Source organism: Arachis ipaensis, chromosome B7, assembly GCF_059453495.1.
Source record: "Arachis ipaensis isolate K30076 ecotype BB chromosome B7, ASM5945349v1, whole genome shotgun sequence".
NCBI lineage: Eukaryota > Viridiplantae > Streptophyta > Magnoliopsida > Fabales > Fabaceae > Arachis > Arachis ipaensis.
The window spans coordinates 132147931-132154959 of NC_142442.1; the positions used below are offsets into that span (position 1 = coordinate 132147931).

The 7029-nt window shown below is 32.3% G+C and overlaps 1 non-coding gene across 1 annotated transcript; it reads left to right on the forward strand.

Moving 5' to 3' along the window:
* Nucleotides 1-108, forward strand: LOC148554177 (small nucleolar RNA R71). The gene has a single exon (XR_015893039.1). It is a non-coding gene; the product is annotated as a small nucleolar RNA R71 (small nucleolar RNA).
* The last annotated feature ends 6921 nt before the right edge of the window (nucleotides 109-7029 follow it).

Consider the following 7029-nt stretch of genomic DNA (forward strand, 5'->3'; position numbering starts at 1 on the left):
AAGCATGTCAGAAGGACACTTTTTGGTCAACTGTTTGTATCTTTCCCAAGCTTCATAGAGGGATTCACCATCTTTTTGTTTGAAGGTTTGAACATCCACTCTAAGCTTGCTCAGCTTTTGAGGAGGAAAGAACTTGGCTAAGAAAGCCGTGACCAGCTTATCCCAAGAGTTCAGGCTGTCTTTGGGTTGAGAGTCCAACCATATTCTAGCTCTGTCTCTTACAGCAAAAGGGAAAAGCATGAGCCTGTAGACTTCAGGATCTACTCCATTAGTCTTAACAGTATCACAGATCTACAAGAATTCAGTTAAGAACTGAAAAGGATCTTCAGATGGAAGTCCATGAAACTTGCAGTTCTGCTGCATCAGAGAAACTAGCTGAGGTTTTAGCTCAAAATTGTTTGCTCCAATGGTAGGAATGGAGATGCTTCTTCCATGTAAATTGGAATTAGGTGCAGTAAAGTCACCAAGCATCCTCCTTGCATTATTATTATTTTCGGCTGCCATCTTCTCTTCCTGTTCAAAAATTTCTGACAGGTGCTTGCTGGATAGTTGTAATTTAGCTTCTCTTAATTTTCTCTTCAGAGTCCTTTCAGGTTCTGGATTTGCTTCAACAAGAATGTTCTTGTCCTTGCTCCTGCTCATATGACAAAGAAGAGGGTACAGAAAAATAATAATAATAATAATAATAGGGATCCTTTATACCACAGTATAGAGGTCCTTATGTAAGTGGAAGAAAGGAAGGGGACAAAGGATGTAATGTAAGGAAGGAAATATAAGGGTGAGGAGAAGTGTTAGTAGATGAATAAATAGAAGGAGATGAGAGAGAGGGAGAATTTTCGAAAATAATTTTTGAAAAAGAGTTAGTGATTTTCGAAAATAGTTTTTGAAAAAGGTTAGTAGTTTTTTTCGAAAATTCAAATAAAAAGATAAAATAATTAGTTTAATTAAAAAGAAATTTTGAAAAAGAGGGAAGATATTTTCGAAAATTAGAGAGAGAGAGTTAGTTAGGTAGTTTTGAAAAAGATAAAAAACAAACAAAAAGTTAGTTAGTTAGTTGAAACAAATTTGAAAATCAATTTTGAAAAGATAAGAAGATAAGAAGTTAGAAAAGATATTTTGAAATCAAATTTTTGAAAAAGATAAGATAAGAAGATATTTTTGAAAAGATATGATTGAAATTAGTTTTTGAAAAAGATTTGATTTTTAAAATTACAATTAATGACTTGATTCACAAGAAATCACAAAGTATGATTCTAGAACTCAAAGTTTGAATCTTTCTTAACAAGCAAGTAACAAACTTGAAATTTTTGAATCAAAACATTAATTGTTATTGTTATTTTCGAAATTTTGATATAAAAATAAGAAAAAGATTTTTGAAAAATGTTTTTAAAATTTTCGAAAATAACTAAGAAAAATGAAAAAGATTTGATTTTTGAAAAAGATAAGATTTTTAAATTGAAAATTTGATTTGACTCATGAAAACAACTAGATTTTAAAAATTTTTGAAAAAGTCAAATCTAATTTTCGAATTTATGAGAGAGAAAAAGGGAAAGATATATATATTTTTTTTGAATTTTTATGATGAGAGAGGAAAACATGAAAAAGATGCAATGCATGGAAATTTTTAGATCAAAACAATGAATGCATGCAAGAATGCTATGAATGTCAAGATGAACACCAAGAACACTTTGAATGTCAAGATGAACACCAAGAACATATTTTTTGAAAAAAAAAATTTATGTAAAGAAAACATGCAAGACACCAAACTTAGAAATCTTTAATGCTTAGGCACTAAGAATTCAAGAATGCATATGAAAAACACCATACAACACAAAATGAAAAATCATCAAGATCAAACAAGAAGACTTACCAAGAACAACTTGAAGATCATGAAGAACACTATGAATGCATGAAATTTTTGAAAAATGCAAAATGAATATGCAATTGACACCAAACTTACAATTTGACTCAAGACTCAAACAAGAACACAAAAATATTTTTTATTTTTATGATTTTCTAATTTTTTTGTATTTTTTCGAAAATTATTTTGGAAAAGAAAAATAAGGATTCCAAAATTTTTAATATGAATTCCAGGAATCTTATGCTCTAAAGCTCCAATCAAAGGGTCAGGCATGGCTTACTAGCCAGCCAAGCTTTAGTATGTAACTCAGACATGACACATCTAACATGCCCTACAGTCATGGCTTTACAGCCAGCCATGCTTCATGAAACACTAGAATTCATTCTTAAAAATTCTGAAGAAAAGTATATTTTTGAAAACTTTTTTTTTATTTTTTCGAAAACAAAGGAGAAATTTTTGAAAGATTTTTGAAAAATTTTTGAAAATAAAACAAAAAGAAAATTACCTAATCTGAGCAACAAGATGAACTGTCAGTTGTCCAAACTCAAACAATCCCCGGCAACGGTGCCAAAAACTTGGTATGCGAAATTGTTACTCAGGTTGTGAATTGTTGATCGAAATTGATTCCCTGGCAATGGCACCAAAAACGGATGCACAGAACCATGGTCTAAACATATCTTCACAACTTCGCATAACTAACCAGCAAGTGCACTGGGTTGTCCAAGTAATAAACCTTACGTGAGTAAGGGTCGATCCCACAGAGATTGTTGGTATGAAGCAAGCTATGGTCACCTTGTAAATCTCAGTCAGGCGAATAATAATTGATTATGGAGTTTTTGAAAATAAATAATAAACTAAGAATAGAAATACTTATGTAATTCACTGGTGAGAATTTCAGATAAGCGCATAGAGATGCTTTCGTTCCTCTGAATCTCTGCTTTCCCGCTGTCTTCATCCAATCAGTCTTACTCCTTTCCATGGCTGGCTTTATGCAAGGGCATCACCGTTGTTAGTGGCTACAACCCCTCCTCTTGTGAAAATGGTCCAAGATGCCCTGTCATGGCACGGCTAATCATCTGAGGTTCCCGATCATGCTGGAATAGGATTCACCCTCCTTTTGCGTCTGTCACTACGCCCAGCACTCGCGAGTTTGAAGCTCGTCACAGTCATTCAATCATTGAATACTACTCGGAATACCACAGACAAGGTTTAGACTTTCCGGATTCTCTTGAATGCCACCATCATTCTAGCTTACACCACGAAGATTCTGATTAAGAGATCTAAGAGATAATCATTCAATCGAAGATAGAACAGAAGTGGTTGTCAGGCACGCGTTCATAGGGAATGATGATGATTGTCACGTTCATCTCATTCAGGTTGAAGTGCGAATGAATATCTTAGAAGCGAAATAAGATGAATTGAATAGAAAAACAGTAGTACTTTGCATTAATCTTTGAGGAACAGCAGAGCTCCACACCTTAATCTATGGAGTGCAGAAACTCTACCGTTGAAAAATACATAAGTGATAATGGAGTTCATTGGTCTCGGCCCCAAAGGGGAACTGGAGTAACCAAGACTAAGACCAAGACTGCGAATACAATGATAAAAAGTTCTATTTATAATAAAGAGTAAAGTATTGTTTTTGTCCCCAACGTTTGGGGTAAATTCTATTTGTGTCCCTAACGTTTAAATCGTCTTATTTGTATCCCTAATGTTTATAAAAGTGATTCAATATTATCCTGCTGTCAATTACACATCATGAACGCTTTAGTTTGAGTTTAAAAAATCTCTTCTTGAAATTAGAATACAAATGTTTAGGATAGAATCGATGATCTACTCCAAAAAATAGCTCATCAAATGTTGAAACTAATTCCTACAACATTTACATCATTCACTTTTCTAGGGACATAATTGAATCTAAACACAAATAGTGGGTATAATATTAAAATAGAATACATCCAGGTGAGACCTAATTGAGAATGAATACATCCAAGTGAAAATAATTAAAAAATATAATATGATTTGTTAGTATAATTGATACTAGGATAACATTGAATCACTTTTATAAACGTTAAGGATACAAATAGGACGATTTAAACGTTAGAGACACAAATAAGACTTACCCCAAACGTTGAGGACAAAAACGATACTTTACTCTATAATAAACTAGCTACTAGGGTTTACAGAAGTAAGTAATTGATGCATAAATCTACTTCCGGAGCCCACTTGGTGTGTGCTTGGGCTGAGCTTGAATGTTACACATGCAGAGGCTCTTTCTGGAGTTGAACGCCAAGTTGTAACGTATTTCTGGCGTTCAACTATGGTTTGTGACGTGTTTCTGGCGTTTAACTCCAGACAGCAGCGTAGAACTGGCGTTCAACGCCCATTTGCGTCATCTAAACTCGGCCAAAGTATGGACTATTATATATTGCTGGAAAGCCCTGGATGTATACTTTCCAACGCAATTGGAAGCGCGCCATTTTGAGTTTTGTAGCTCCAGAAAATCCACTTTGAGTGCAGGGAGGTCAGAATCCAACAGCATCAGCAGTCCTTCTTCAACCTCTGAATTTGATTTTTGCTCAAGTCCCTCAATTTCAACCAGAAAATCCTTGAAATCACAGAAAAACACACAAACTCATAGTAAAGTCCAGAAATGTGAATTTAACATAAAAACTAATGAAAACATCCCTAAAAGTAACTAGATTCTACTAAAAACATACTAAAAACAATGCCAAAAAGCGTATAAATTATCCGCTCATCAGGCATCCACTCTACAAGACATTCATCACATTGTTCCCAAATTTCGAATTCTTGAGACACATTACCTTGTTCTCGATCTGCTTCAGTGTTGAACATTTGTGAAATTGTGTTTCTGGTGAAATGACTCTGAAGTCTATTAGCTTTGACACACGATAGTGCTTGCTGTTTCCAAACCTTAAAATTGTCTTCATCTAACTTTATTATTGCTTGAAAGCTAGCAATTGCAGCTATTGTCGACATTGCAGCGTTGTTGATGGAAGTTGTGGGAATCGCGGAAGGAGTGGCCATGGATTAGAACTGCAGCTCTGAGGTTCAACTAGTTTCAAGAACAAACGAAGAGAGAGAGAGAAGAAAAAGCTGGAATAGAATGATGTGGATATTTTGTATTGAAGAAGTTGATATTACAAGTACAGTAGTATGTGTTTATATAGTGCAGAGTGATAACTAACTTTAACAGCAAGTAACTGAAAACTAATCCAACTGGCACAACTGTGCAACTAACTTAGCTAGCTTGGTCAATCATCCTAACACACAATTATTCATGCTCGCCAACTCATGAGTTTGAGCGAGTCCTGCTGAGTCTAGCCGAGTTTACTGAAGAACAAGTTTGTGTGCGAGTTAACTCCCGAGTTTGACAATAATGATAAAGAGTTTACGCATAGCAGGATTAAAAAGAAGGTATATTATCTCTTTTCCCGTCCTTTGTTTAAAGGAATTAACACGTGAGTAAGTTTATATTCGACTCTTTAACAACTCAATAAGATAATAAGTCTATAAATTTATTTTTTAATGGAGTTTTAACTTAAATTTGAGTTCATATATTAAATGTGTTGAATTAGTCTATTGACTTATTAGTTAATTTGATATTATATATAATATAAAAGGATAAGAATTAAAATTAAATAGAAGACAATTACTCTATTTTTTGTCCAATATTTGAATGGAATAAAAAAAAGACTTACGCAATCTCACTTGTAATAATTAATGACTTTTTTTTTTCATTTTAATTATATATTTTCGTTTCAACCGTGTTAATACCTTTTTCAGCTCTTATTATATATACAATTATACATTAATAATATATATTAATTATATTTCAGCTACTTGTTATATCACAAAATTATAAAATAAAACATCTAAATAAATTATAGAACCAAATAATAATAACACGTAAATTTGTCAACAAATTATAATTCAAATGACATAGTCTTTTCATACTCATCTAGAAGTTGCGAGTTCAAATTTCATTCCTAACTTAAAAAAAAAAAATAGCACGCAAATTTATCCGAAAGTAAATAAATAATAAACATACACCTTTATTCAAAATTCAAAAAACCAAAATCAATACAATAAAATCCTAACTAGCTACTATGTAATCCTTGTCTCGCTCGTGATGATCGGTGGTGCGTCTAGGTGTTGGTCGTGGTGGTAGTGGATCGTCGTCTATAAGTCCGCTAGCCATGATAGTAAAGTCCAAAAGAAAGAAAAAGAAAACTTTCGATGTCCACAAAGTATATATACGTACACACACATCCCATGGCTTTCAAGAGATGCTAAGCTCATTCTCAAGTCCAATAAAAATGGACCATTGACAAAGCCGTAGATTTTTCATCTTAGACCATCATGCATCAATGTTCTCTTAAATTCTAACGATCTCCTATAAATGTTGTGTGCACATAAAAGGTAGCTAGCTATCTAGCACATCACTGTAACCACTAACGCTAATAGTTAGTGAACCATACTATACTCTGTTAGTAAATATTATTAATTTTTATCAGTAATTAATTAATAATAAGTTACATCAATATTTTTAAATATTTTCTTTTACTAAAGATAGGAAAATTCGAACTCGCGACCTCTTAAATAAGTATGGAGAGATTATGCCATTTGAGCTATAACTCATTGGCAATATATTTATTTTTTCAATATTTTTAAATATTTTATACATAAAAAATATATAATTTATATTTATAATTATTAAAATTTTATACATAATTAATACAATTTATATTCATATTTTTTAAAATTTATATATATAAATTAATAAAAATTTATTTATTATTAAAAATAATTTAGTGCCTGTAACTATTAAATAATGACAAAAAAAATACTAAAAATTATTGACTCTAAGAATTTTTAATAATTAATCCCATAAGCCAGCTGTCACTAACTAATTTTCCAAAATCAAACATATAGCAATGGAAGAATATACCCTGTATTCCATGAACAAGAGACAGCAACATCCACATAAATCACCAATCCAAATTTCTCGTTCATGTCTCCCCCACCCCCGCAACCTAGGATTATTCACCCACACCAAATTATCAAATCCTCTTAACCACTATATATACATATCCACAACCATAATGAATTAAACTATATCTAACTAACTAACTAACTCATCAAAG